Source organism: Varanus komodoensis, unplaced genomic scaffold (assembly GCF_004798865.1).
Source record: "Varanus komodoensis strain SLA01 unplaced genomic scaffold, ASM479886v1 scaffold4, whole genome shotgun sequence".
Taxonomy (NCBI): Eukaryota; Metazoa; Chordata; class Lepidosauria; order Squamata; family Varanidae; genus Varanus; species Varanus komodoensis.
The window spans coordinates 57,775,499-57,790,374 of record NW_025335941.1 but is presented as its reverse complement, the minus strand read 5'-3'; positions in this window follow the sequence as shown (position 1 = coordinate 57,790,374).

The following is a 14,876-nucleotide window of genomic DNA, read 5'->3' as shown; positions in this document are numbered from 1 at the left end:
GGTTTCCCCATGACATTAAAGTCCAGTCATGCCTGACTCCAGGGGGCTGTGCTCATCTCCATTCCCTAGCCAAGGGAGCCAGCATTTGTCCCCAGACAGTCTCCATGGTCACGTGGCCGGCATGACTAAACACCAAAGTGCACGGAACGCTGTTACCTTCCCACCGAAGTGGTACCTCTATATCTACTTGCATTTTCATGCTTTCGAACTGCAAGGTTAGCAAGAGCTGGGACAAAGCATGACAGCTCACCCCATGTGTGGATTTGAACTCTCCACCTTTCGATCAACCAACCCAGCAGCTCAGCAGTTTAAACCACTGCACCACCTGCAGTCCCTCTTATGAACTGCAGGTGGCACAGTGAAATATATAGAACAGTTGATTTTGCACACATCACAATAGAGCTGTGCGGCTTTCAGGTGCTAATTTGCACAAATGTCATTGCAATTTGAGAAGCACAAAATTTGTGGTCCATTTGAGAGAGAGAGAAGAACACCAGCATCCCGCCCCACCAGTACAGCCAAGTTCCAATCATCCAATCAGATGCACTGAGTCCAAGTGAGCAAAATTTCTCTGTTCCTGTATGTGCCGGAATGATCTGGTTGGGGGTTTATCCCAGCCATGAGAAGATCAATGGACAATGATGGTTGAAAAATAATGTTTCTGCTATGGGCACCTATAGGTCAAGGTTCCCCTACACAAGTGTGCTAATCGTGTCTGACTCTGAGGACGGTGCTCACCTCTGTCTGTAAGCTAAAGAGCCTGCATTGTCTGAAGATGCTTCCATGGTGATGTGGCCGGCATAACTTGATACTGAGGTGCACAGAACGCTGAAGTGGTTCTACTTACCTACTCTCATTTGCATGCTTTCAAATTGCTAGACAGGTAGGAGCTGGGACAAAGCATCCATATCCCATATGGGCACCTATAGTGGTGTCAAAAGTGGTGCCCACTACAGATGGTCAGACCTTTCTACATGATTCATGTAAGGATCCAGCCAAGCTGAGGCAGTTCCTATGCAGCTGAAAAAACACAAGAACTATTCACAGGCTGTGTAGGGATAATGCAGGGTATCTTAGCCATCCTTACTCTTTGAGCTCCATCTCATCCTTCGTCTACTAATGACCAACTTAAAAAGTTTAAGAGTGCCACAGAGTCTCACCCACACCTTTGTGTATCAGCTGAGATGTCATACATGGATTGCCAAGAAGCATTCCACAAATGCTGACAGGTAGGTCTCACATACAGCATGATCCATGACCTTCCTGGTGTAAGATATGTGGACACCTGTGATCATCCTACTTTGGAATTTGCACATCTCTCTCCCTCTTCCACTGCAGCTATACAGAAGCCCAAGTAGTTCTCACATTAACAAATAGAACCAATGCCCAGTTGAGACCTGTAACTGAATGCAGAACTATCAAGGACTTTTGTAAACCAGAGGGCCTACATAGCTTTGACTCTGGTTAGCACCTCCCCTTCCTTGCTGCTTCCCTAATCATCACCGATCCGCTTCTTTCTATCTTGTATTGTAGCAGTGAGTTTGACGTCTAGAGAACAGTGGAAAGTCACTCTTCAGATTCATTTTGTTTAACCTGATCACTTACAACCAACAAGTTTCCATTTGCACTTATTGCCAACTCAAGGTGGCACAGCATTCTTCTCTCGGTAGATCCCAGCCCATTCATCTGTGATGCGCAACATGGGCATAATGGAAGTGCCGCATGCTTTCCCCTCAAAGGCAGACAGGTCAGTCGCTTTATTGAACTACGCTTCCTGTTTTCTCAGAACCGCCAACCTCAAGCTTACCAGATGTGAGAGATTCAATTTGCGAACAGCAGTAACCCTTGGGTTCCTCCTATAGCGAAATTGACAGTCCTAATTAAGAAAGGCTCTTTGCAGAGTACCTTTCACATACATCTAAAAATAACGTATTTAAAAACAGCTTGAATGGCACCAGATTGCAAAGCACTCTGTCTGAGCAGCTCAGAATTCTTCCATCCACATTAACACTGCAGGCTAGCGTTCACAGCGATCTCAGACACTCTGAGTGGCTGCAGTGCCATTGCACACAATGGCCTCCGATAACAGCTGAGGGTTTAAAAGGAAGCTCACACAAATTGGGAGAAAGATGCACAGATTGTTAACTCTGCTCTGGGTTTGGAGGATTTTTAGGAGTCTTTCATCCCATTGTCCACACACTGGAACATGCATATTCTGCATGGAAATGTTCACTTGCAGAGTGTGCTTGTGTGCATACAGTGTGCATATTTGCAAAAGAATGATTTGCAGAAAACTCCACTTTTTCTTAAGTCCACAAGTCCATGGAATCTACTTGACTTGGAAAAACCTGCTGTGCTGGAGAATCCAGAGGTCAGAGTCACAGAAAGTCAACCCCATTTGAACCTGCGGCAGATTCCATTGGCATCGCTACCAATTAACTTTCTTCTATTTAGAATCAGTCCATGTTCTTTCTTATCCTAAGTAGCTCTGCTACAAGGTCCCAAAGGTGAACCAGAACATCATATCACAGAGAAAGCCCAGCATATAGTTTATGGGATCCCAAGTTCCACCAGATGATCCTGTAAGGTATCAAGATTCCAGAGCAACAAGATTCCATAGCAATTCATGAGAAGCCAACCAGTGATGTGACCCCATGGCTGACTTAGGCCACAATACAAAACTTAAGGCAATGGAAATTTTACTTAGCTATGGGGATGTCTCTCCCCCACATACCACCTGCTTAGCATTTCCATACATACCACCTGTAAAAGAAAGGGACGATACACTGATTTATGGGAGAGGGAGGAGAATCTGTCACTCCTTGGGGTCTACTTTCTTTATGAAGTAACCATAAATTTCAACATTCTGACTTTAAAAAACTGGATTTTGACAGTATCAAAGGGAAAGCGTCATTTGAAAATGAATGAACATTGTCATTACGGCATGTGGAGGAGGAGAAGCTGAAGACACAGAACTATTCTGCTATAGAGCTGAAACATTTATTTGACAGATGTAGGGGTGAAGTGCAGCCTATTATTAGAGGAATAATGCAAATACTTTCGAGAGGAGCAGGCAAGCAAGATGGAAATATTTATTTACTTCTCCACTGCTTTATAACTTTCCCAGTCCAATGACCTCTCAAAGCAAAGTACAAAGGAGAACTTACCAAAGTTAAAAACCATGTAAGAACAGCAAGTGCATTGATCAAACAATGAGTGAATGCCCAGGAGAAAAGAATCTTTATAGGATGCCACTGAAAGCCATAGGAACAGGGCCAAGTTATAAGCAAGATATTGAGAGGATAAGTGCTGTTCAAAAACATACAGGACTTCTGAGGCACTTTTCTTGTTTTTGGTAGCCCTTACACGGTTTCAGGATTGTTTTGGAGTTGTACTAACAAATATATTGGTAGTCTTTATGCAAAACTTCTTCTGCTTCTGGAATCCTGAGTTTCACTGGAATCAGTTTAGGTGAATCACAGAATCATGCAGTTGGAAGAGGCCTAGAAGGCTATCGGGTCCAACCCCCTGCTTAAAGTTGGACTCAAGTCTCCCATCCAGATTCTAACCATGCCAGACCCTGCTTAGTTTCCAAGATTAGGCAGGATCAGGCACTAGAATTTTATCATCCAAAATTACCCCATTCATATTTCATAGAATCATTGAACAGTAGAGTTGGAAGGGGCCATGAAGGCCATCAAGTCTAACCCTCTGTTGTTGGAGGACCCCACATTACACCATCCCACTCAGATGGCTGTCCATCTGAACACATATGCAAATGGGAGTAGATGGTCTTCAAGAATTTCCAAATGCATTCACAAAATGTGGACTAGAAAAAGGAACAACTTCCTCAAAATGCCCATTTGAATAGACAAACATGCCAGCTCACAGCTTGTTATGGCTGGATTTCAGTGGCCCTTTCAGCTAGACCAAATTAACTCCATTAGAGTGAAAGAAGAAAGTACAAAAGCAGGACTGCAGGTGAATATTAAGAAAACAAAGATCATGTCCACAGAAGAATTGCAGAACTTTACTCTTAATAATGAAGAAATCAAAATCGTAGTTTCTCATACCTTGATTTATTCATCAATTCAAATGGAGACTGCAGCCAAGAAATATGAAGAAGACTGAGGTTTGGAAGGGCAGCAGTGAAGGAACTAGAGAAGATCATGAAGTGTAAGGATTTTTACTAGTGAGCAAGGGCAAGACCACTGAATCTGTTGTACTCTCAATCACAATGTATGGGTATGAAAACTGGACAGTGAAGAAAGCTGACAAGAAGGAAATTGATGTGTTCAAAATGTGGTGCTGGAAGAGAGCTTTGTGAATACCTTAGACCAACAGAAGGACAAACATGGGAGTGTTGGATCAAGTTAAGGCCGATCTTTCCCTAAAAGCAAAACTGAAAAAATTGAGGCTGCCATGCCTCAGACCCATCATGAGAAGTCAAGATTTGCCACGCTAGGGAAAGTCATGGGCAGAAGATGAGAGGGGAGGCCAAATATGAGATGGACTGACTCCATAAAGGAAGCCACAGCCTTGAATCGGAAGACCTGACTGGGGCAGTTGTGGATTGGACATGTTGGTGGGCTTTCATTCACAGGGGTGCCATAAGTCAGAGACTAATGTTAGCACAAACTAATTCCTCGGCTGTGCACTGTTTTGTTTTGTAGTCTTGTGTTTATTGTGTTTTAATTGATTGCTTTTATTGTCATGATGTGTTTTTATCTTACCATAATCCACTTAAAGGGCTCTCAGGCCAATATAGCAAAATATGCTAAATAAATAAATAAGAGGAAGAAATCTTTACGTCACCATCGATTGCATGTCTTTGCTAAATGACACGTCATCTTCGTACTGCCAGTAGGATGCAAATTCAGTGGCTGAAGATATCCGATGGCCAGGGACCTCTGTTTAGCACATATACAAAAGAATTCTCAAACCTATGGAAAGGACTCTTCAGCCGAATGACTGGTCCCAGTGCCCAGGTGCCCAAACAATGAGGAATCTTCAAGAAAGCATCTCAAATCAATTACCTGACAGTCAGCAGTTGCAGGTGTGGGACTGAGGGAGAAATATTTCATGAGAAAGAGCATTGGTCATCTTTTTTTCTTGATAGTATTGCTAAGATCAACTCCAAGTAGGAGAATGAGATGTCAACATCAGGCAGTGTAGGTTTCTCCAACAAAGATGAGAGGCATGGCATAGGCTCCAAGGGATGGTGGAATGGGGACCACAGGTATTTACAGAACCAGGTTGGTCACTTAAAACAGGACTGTGCTGGCTAGTTTGTATTTTCTGATTATTTGTCACTTACCACTTCAAATGGCTTGTAGCTCTGTTATCCGAAAGTGGCCAACATTTTTTTCTGTCTTATCACACCACCAGGCCAGTGTCAAAGGACAAAACCCTTAATGCAACAAGATTTGGTGGAGTATGACTTTGGGTGAAAAGAGCGTGTGTAACAATTACTGAGAGATTTTGCTTCCAAGGTGAGCAGGAAGGCTTTCTGTAACTCTGAACTGCAGTTCAGCATTCATTTGACCCTCCAGAAATTCCTTTGATGGAATTTTACAGCACTGTTTCTTGGTGAACAGTGCATCATTTCCGCTTTCCATAGAATATTCATTATTTGACTGGTGCTAAACTTCACCACTTGCATTAATATGTGGACTGTAACTTCATTACCCACTGACCTTCACAGTTCCAATGTTCTGATGCCATTCTCAGCTCAACAAATTAATCAAACTACATTTTAAACTGCACATTTGGAGAAAAATCACATTCAAAAATATGTATGAAAATGCATTTCATTGCAAATGCCAGTGTCTAGTTTTGTGCAGATTAATGTAGAAACAGATTGAGACGGATGTTTGCTGAACATATGCAAAGATACCTCAGACTAGAAAAAAAACCTGATTTGTCTATATTTAGCATAACTAGCTGCAATTTTTAGATTAAAGTTATGTGACAACTTGAGCAACTATTTCTCCTCTGTTTCTTTGGTATTTTAGGTTGTTTAGTCATTTAGAGATTTTGCTTTGGTCATAGACACTCTGTTATTTTTACCCGGAGGTTCCTGTGATTCCAGACTATATTTTCCCCAAAAAATGCATAGCATTTATCTGTTACCATAACTGTAGCCTATTATTACAGAAATTATGGAAATGCTTTAAGAGAAAAGTAGACATCCAACAAGTAGGTATTTATTCACCTTTGCCACTCCTTAGTCCAAGGACATCACAGAGCAAAGTGCAAAGCGGTTTTTAAAAAAACAATGAAGGTTGCATTGTAGAATGCAAAATTCTGAGTCTAACTCTGAAGACAGAGTGTAATAAAATTTCAGAAGGATATATCAAAAGTAATCAGCCTCTGGGGTCAAGTTCTTCCATCACCTTCCTGCTCAAATGTACCACGGAACTTTCCCCTGAATGTTGCTGCTATACTGGCGGCAAAAAGTGACATTTTGCTCCCAATGTCCTATATTATGAAGGAGCAAACCAAATCTCCTTTCTTCCTCCTCCCTCTTTGTTGCAGTGAAGAATTCAGCAATGGGGCCAGAGCAAAGAGGGAAGGTACAAAAAGTCCAGAGTCACATTTGCACTTTTTTGCAGAATAAAACAAGTAACAGAGTTATTCAAAAGGGAAGGGACAGGAGGGGAGCCGTTGTCTCCAAGGACCTTCCATTTAAATCTGTAGTGTTCCACCATTTCAGGAGGCTTCAGCACAAGATCACCAACTATCCCTACCAAACCACCATGCCATGGTTATTTTGCCTGAAGTACTCAGAATCACGGAATAGTAGAGTTGGAAGGGGCCACGAGACCACTGAGACCAACCCACTGCTGTTGCAGGATACACCATCCCACGCCATCCCACTCAGATGGCCATCCAGTTTCTTTCTGAATGTCTCTAGGGTGGGGGAGCCCACCACCTCTCCAGGCAGCTGGTTCCACTGTCATATTGCTCTGACAGAGAGGAAGCTTTTCCTGATATCTAGCTGGAATCTGGGTTGCTACAACTTGAACTGATTATTCCAGGTCCTACAATCTGGCATCAGTGAGAAGACTTTTTGACCTTCCTCTTTGTGACAGCCTTTGAGGTACTTCTAGAGGGATGTCATGTCCCCCTCAGTCTTTTCTTCTCAAGGCTGAGCATGCCCAGTTCCCTCAGTCTCTCCTCATAGGGCAGTGTTTCCAAACCCCTGGATCATTTTTGTTGCCCTCTGCTGGACCCTTTCTAATTTACCTGCATCTTTCTTAAATCTTGGTGCCCAGAAATGGACACAGTATTCCAGGTGAGGTCTGACTAGTGAGGAGTATAGAGGAACTACTACTTCTTGTGATTTGGAAGTAATACTTCTGTTAATGCATCCCAAAATAACATTTGTCCTTTTGGTGGCTGCATTGCATTGTTGGTTCATGAGAGCAAATGCTCTTAAGAAAGCAGCCCTTTTCCATCACCAGAAAAGTCTACACTGCTGACATGTCACAGTGACTGCCACTCAGCTGGTGGCCATGTGTGTAGGGAAACTTGGCAAGGATTCTGGGAGATGCATGCATTCAGTTTTTATTCTGTTTCAAAGGAGGAAAGAAAAGGAAAAAGATATACAAAGAAAAAGTCAAGCAGCCTAGCTCAGAAATAACACCTTTATTAACAAATCCTTTAAAAAATTAGATACTTGCCTTTTCCCATTTTCCTGTAAGGATTTATTTCTTTAATATATGTTTATAGCTTCAATTCCTTGAACCAGGGAATCCAGGTTAAATAGACACTGGATGAAAAAAGAAATACTTTCTGGGGAAAAATAAGCAGTTAGGCTCTTCATTATTATTCTGTGTGGGTTTTTCTTTACGAAATTCTCCGAGTGAAACAGCTTTATACCTTTTCTCTGTTATTTTGAAAATTGTTAGCTGCTCCATGCTATGAGTATATAAAGAGGTCAGGGGAGTTCAAGTTGGGGTCTGCAGCCCTCGTTTTTAACAGCTCCTGCAGATTCTCACTTCGAGAAGGGAAATGGCTTCCGAGCAATATTATCTCAAGTTTATATTGTGCAACAAATGCTCTTTGCTCACCCCTTTTGGAGGATTTTGTTATGAGAGGTCTTACCAGGAGCAGAGAAACAAACCAGCTTCAAAACCAAGCATGATTTGAGCTTTTTAAGTTCACAAATGGTGTGCCATAATGACCCTGAAACTGATGTTTCAGCAGTATCCTACTGAAATCAGAAAAGAAGCTTTCTCCTTGTCAGGAAGAACATGAAAATGGAGATGAAGGATCTGAATGGGGCTGCTTGACGCCAGGAGCAGAGAGAAAGAGGTGAACTTTAGGTGTTCGGTGCTTGTTAATGCCTTCCAATGTGAAAAGTTCGAATTTTAAATAGCAGAGGTGTTAAGGCCTCCTTTTGAGTAAACTAGCATACTATCAGTCAATGGGGGGTAACTTTGGGAAGTCTGGGGTCCACTTTTCAACACCCTGCCCACCCCCTGCTTGCTCGCATGGGCCATGTACCTGCTGCCACTGCACTGCCTAAATTTTGCGGCATGGCGATGGCAAGGCACAATGCATTCTTACAAAATCCCCTTTCAGAAGAACCACTGACTGTCTCACAGTGCGGCAGAAACATTTATGGAAGGAAATGGGAGACAGAGGAGGAAATGGGAAATAGACTATGGCCTGTGAAGCCAGTGTCAGGCAGAAAAGCTTTGCGGCCATTCCCCAGCATAAACACCTGGGGAGAGTCTCTGTGCTTTTGATGGAGACAGTAGCTCTCCTAGGTCCCAGGGTATGTGCAAGCATATTGTCAAGACCCGCTTCAGAGAGACTGCATCTTCAAGGAGGTAGAAGGAGTTCCCTGACAGCCAGGACTTGCAGTCTTGGGAAGAACTGTGGACCTAGAGGGAGAAACGCCAGTAAGTCTTCTAAGGTGAAACTTGGGATGTTTAACTGGAGGCCAGGCCACAATGAAATGGAACAAATGGACACACCCATGTCAGGAATAGCGGTCTCTCTCCCTGCTGTTATCTGCTATCAGAGATAACTGTAGGGCTTCCAGTGTTGGCACAGACCAGCATGAGAATGTCTGGGGTTATTTCTGATCTCAGACTGAAGTTGGCAATGGGCGATGCCTTCCATGGAACTTCTCCAAGGAAGCGGGACTTGGGGTCTCTGCTTTGGTCTATGGGGGAACCTCAAGAAACTAGATGGGAGAAGTTGGGGTCCCTGCAGGGCAATTAGAACCATAGGATAGATGTTCTGCACCCCTGGAAAAGCATAATTGTTAGGGTAGCCCCTCCCTGCATCCCTATTTTGCTACTGAATGCAACAGAAAACAAAATTCTGATTAACCTTTTGGAGTGCCTTGCTCATCTGAAATGTCCAAAGAATAACAGGGAAGGTAAACAAAGTTTCAGTGACGCCAGTCACTGATACAGACAATTCCTCAGGGGAGTCCATGTTTTTGTAACCTTGATTACCTGCACAAGGTTGCTTCCATGTGCTAAGGAGACTTCCCATTAGTAGAACTCAAGTCACTTGAAAATGAAATGAGCACCTTTTATCTTCTGCAGTGCATTTTCACAGAAGACATTTGATTATATTTTATTGATTTGGATGTTGTTGACTAGAGCTGAAGCTAAAAAGAAAATGGGTGATAAAAATGCATTTTAATGGTTCATTTCAGATGGCTGAAATGGGGAGGGAACAATTCTACCCCTACCACTCTTTCAGACACAGTGCATTCTTCTAATCTGCTCTGAGGGAAGTTGCAAAATATGAACACATAGAATTAAAAACACAGAACGGTATCCAACTAGCATCTCTCTGTGGACAGAGAGATCCAAGGCATCCAAACTTGGGATGAGGCTACTAAGGAGCTTGGGCTGTTGCTGAGGAGCTTGGGCAGGAGGGCATCTTGCACCCATCCTGCTTGAGAGAACCTGTGGGAAGCTGGTTTGCCACCATATGCACAGAGTTCTGAACTTTGGTCTGATCCAGCATGGCTTTTCTTATGCCCCTCCCCCCCCCCCCTTGCAGTGCTCTGTGCCCAGAAAATGTGTTCTGAGAATCAGGTACAAATAAGGCTTGTGTTCATCCATGTTCTCCAGACTCCAGATCTTTTCTTCCTTTTAATGAACCTGTGGGCATATTTTCATGCATTTTGCTTCTTCCATTTAATAAAGTGTGTTTGAGCACATGCTGTCAAATGCAGGCAAATCACACTTCAAAGTTCAGAAATGCATGTCCTTTAATCACAGATTGCATTCAAGTGCAGAAGGTGTGAGGGGCATGATTCCTGTTGTTGTTTTTAAAAAGAACAGAAATGAATGCCGTACATATATTTAGCGGGGAAATCACCAACAGTCACCTCCCTCCTTATTTTGCTGATGGATGCTTTATGTCAGTGGAAACCACCCATAAAGTTTGACACATCTAGCTTTGCCAGCAATTTTCATCAGCTTTTCAACATAATCACTTTGTGATCACTTTTCAACTCCTTGGTTGATTTCCTCATCTCTGTCTCCTGGAGAAAACATCTCAAAATAAAATGCCATCGTGCAAACTGTCATAGTCCAGGGTTGCCTCCAGTGATTCTCATGCTCACCACTTCTTCAGACACAGAGGTTCTGACACAGAAAGCATTTTTGTGCAAGAAAAGGCCTGAAGCTGTCTATTTCATGGCATGTATACTAGAGCTCAGCTGAAATGACTCCCAGTGTAACCATGTATGGTTTTTCAGTTGGAAAAAGCCAACCAACAAACAAAACCCCACTATCTCCTCAAGTTAAAGCAGCATGGATCTTGGCAAAGTTCTGTCGAAAAGAGGAGGAAGGATACCTATTACCTTGGAGAAAATACTGCTAATAGCAATTCCAGCCAAAGAGCAGCATCTGATCATGGAATATACCTAATCACCCCAAAATGCGTATTTGCCCTCCTGCCCCGCGATCGACAGCAGAGGCCCTCCTTCGGGAACCCTCCGTGAAAGATATTAGGAGACAAAGTATCCAGAGGAGGGCTTTCTCTGTGGTGGCGCCCCGTCTATGGAATGTGTTCCCCAGAGAGGTCCGCCTGGCGCTGTCGTTATTTGTTTTTCGGTGCCAGGTTAAGACCTTTTTATTCCAACAATATTTTAATAACTTTTAATATTGGATTATATATGTTTTTAATCTGCAGCCAGGGTGGATCTTAAACTTATTTGTATTATGTTTTATATTATTCTTATTTATTTAGAAACATAGAAACAGAGTGAGTCAGAAGGGGCCTTCCGGGCCATCTAGTCTGACCTCCGACACTAGTCTGACCTCCGGCATTTATGTAAGCCATCCTGAGGCCTTCATGACAGGACAGCATAAAATATTCTAAATAAATAAATAAATAAAATTCCCTGAATAACTCTGGGACATGGGACAATCATCTGAAAGAGATGCTTTAACTTGGAGCCCTGCACTGAGCAGTGGATTGGATCCAGTGGCCCCTTCCTATTCTACGATTCTATGATTCTGAACTATCATTCCCTCAATGGCTTTTGGTCAAGGCGACTACTGATTCCTATACAGCCAAAATAGCATCACCTATGCAGAGAAATCAGGCATCAGCATTCAGGAAAACCCCAAGCTTTGTAAAAAAAAAAGTTGTTTCAGAAACAAGCTGGAGTTTGGCATAGGAGCACTCCACACGGCCCCCCATAGCCATGTTGCCCTGGTTGTGGCCGATTCTAGAGTTTGCTTAACTTTGCTCCTTCCTGTAGCTTCCCTTCCGCAAGTCTTACAATCCCGGTTGGCAACTGGCTTGTTGAGACTCATGGTTCGCCACTGCTGTCCTCACTAGTCTCTGGAATTCCCATGGGCCTTTGCACCTCCTCGATGAGCTGATAGGATAATTCTCACCAGCTCAGCCCACAGTTGTACTGACAGGTCCATTTCCCAGCTGCCGACTTGCCTCTGACTTTAATTAGAACATGGGAAATGTAGAGACGAAGTAGAGTGACTGAAATCCGATGAGCAGCCCAAAGATTGCTGCATGCCAGCCCCACCGTGTGAGGCCTTGCCAACGTGCCCACAAGACTGGCATCACTAGATGAGAAGGGCATGGCAAGCACCTCAGGGAGGTGGGTAAAGCGGCAAGGCAAGGCAAGGCAAGGCAAGGCAAGGCAAGGCAAGGCAAGGCAAGGAAAGGCAAGCTGGTGGGCATGAGGGTGAGGCAGGGCAGGGAGACTGGCACTGTAGCGAGGTGGGGAGCTGGACTGCCTGGGGATCAGGAAGTGATCACTAGGAGGGAAGACAGGGGTGCCCCCAGCAGCAGTAACAAGGGGGTGGCATGCATTATGCTCCTACTTGGTCACTTGGAGCAGCATGCAGGTAGTCTGAGGCCCCACCACCTGGGCAGGCCTGCCAGGTCAGCAAGGCAAAGACAGACAGGGGAAATATTCCCCAGAAGTCCTGTATCTTAGTACACTCACCACCCCGAGTTCCACAAATTTTATTCTGTTGCTGTTTCAAGATTCATAGTCTACCAGCCTGATATTGTGCCCGAACCATTAATGGCCCTTTCCAGCCATTTGTTCTGTGAAATAATTGATTTTAATTTCCAATGTTCAGCTAGCAAGAGGTCCATAACAAATCCTCTTGTCTTCTTTTCATACACAGTATATTTCAAACTATCCATTTATGTATTTACCAAATGCATTTGTTGCCTTATAGCTAATAGCTCTCGGGGCAATATGCAACACAGTAAAATCCGTATAAATTAAATAAAACCACAAACAATGCAGGACTTTAGGGCAGCAGATGCTACAATCCAGACCACACACACACACACACTATTTACTTATTTAATTTAGCATATTTAGATAGTGCTCAATATGTAGGCAAATTCCAGAGGGTGAACTATAAATGGCTGAAACAAATGAAATATTTTTAAAATGACTTTAAAAAAAACCAAGAAAAAGCATGTCTAGTCAGCAAGAAGAGATTCAGAGAACAATGTCAGGCTCGGAAAGCAACACAAATCTGGGGCAACCACACGGAATGATCTTCTCTGGATGGACTCCAGTTTGGCCACAGCTCTGTGCAGAACTACCAGGAAGGTCTCTTGCAGTGGAACTCTTGGGCAGGTTGGTAAGGAAGGAGGCCTTCTCTCAAGTATCCTGGTCCCAAGTTGTCCAGGGCTTTCTGCACTATGAGAACTTTAAACCCATCCCAGTAGCAAACTAGCAGGAACTGGATTTGCTCCAGCAAGGGAGAAGCAGGCTGAAAAGAGACAGCTGCCAACTGCAATTGAGCCACTGCACTCTTGGCCGTTTCCAAAGAAGCATGAAGGGCTGCTCCCAAAGAGCCCACTGGAGCCATCCTGTCCTGAATTGATAGTTTAAAGCAAAACGGCATGGAGAAAACACTGCACAACATCACAGCTGAAATAAAAGTGGAGTAAAAGTAAAAGAATAAGGGTGTGCTTTGCTTGGTGCTGGAAAGATAAGCTGGTCAGTACCGGGTGGTTCTCTTTGGGGAAGGTATTCACCAAAAGATTTGTTTGCCTATTCATAATTTAGTAGGATAGAGTGAGAAGTGACCTCTATGGTTATCTTCATTATTTCTATCCCCTGTCAATAAAGGAAATCTGCTGCTACAGCTTCCCTGATAGGTGGCCACAAAGATTGCTACTGAATGAGTGAACTAGGATGTCCATGGTACATGAACTGGAGCTTGATCCTCAAGGAGCATTGGCCAAGAACCACATGATACCCTTGGTTTCCTCCCTCAGGAACCAGGAAACAATGCCATTCACATCCCAAAGAATTGCTGTCCTTCTAAGACCCATCATGTGCAAAACTGGCATGATGGAACAGCTCCTGTCTCAGACTGGCATTTCCCACTCACATCACTCCCAGAATACACTCATAACCTACGTGCCTGTCTTCTCAAGATCAGATTGTCATTTAACAAGGCAGAACATCTCATTCAATATGCAACAAGGTATATACAGAGCAAAAGGCCACCAATCTTTTTTAGTATCCATCATGGTGTCAATAGAATTTCATGATCTGGGAGAAATACTAGGCACTTGTTCTGCAATATCCTTATTCAGAAACCTGATTATTTTAAAAAGAGTGATCTGCATGAGGATCACTTGGGGAGGAAGTAGAAAGCTCCATCCCCATCTTCTCCTGCAGTGATCATGCCAAAGGCCACTCTTGGGAGCAGGGAAAGAAAAGGGGGTTGAAAGGAAGGCGAGCTCTGTGGAGGCCTCATTGCAGACCTGGGGGTCATTCCATGGCCACAGTCTGTACACCTCCACCGTACAGGTAGTTTCATCTCCTCATGCCTTGTTCTAGTCACTCAAGGATGGGGCCAGGTTCCTCCAGCTCTTCTCCTATGTCCCCTGCCTTCAGTTTGGTTCCCAGGGTTTCCCTGAACACCTGGAGATGGCAGCCTTAAGCTCTTCCTCCTCCACCAGCTCTATGTCCGCAGGCCTCTCTGAAGAGCTGATGTCACCCTCGCCCTGAAACACATGCCAAGAACAACTGCCTCTTTCATTCTCAACACCCATTAACCTCCATGCCCAAATATTTTTGTAGGCTTTTGAACATCCATCAGGAACCAGGGATGGGTGACCATCCGATGTCCTGACTTGGTGAGGCTCTCCAAATGTGCCCTGCAGCTTGCTGTGTCTCAGCTGCATTCCCAAATGTGAATGGCTTTCTTTTTTGCATGGGAAAATGTAGAAGGGAGGAGGAAAAACATGTGCAGCCATGCACATTGTCAGAAGTGTGTGCATGCAAGTTTCATGTAAGCACTAGTATGGGAAACTACAAAACTTTCCCCAGAACTGCCTCCCTGTTTGTGAACAAGAACTGAATTTTCACATACTCATCTAAT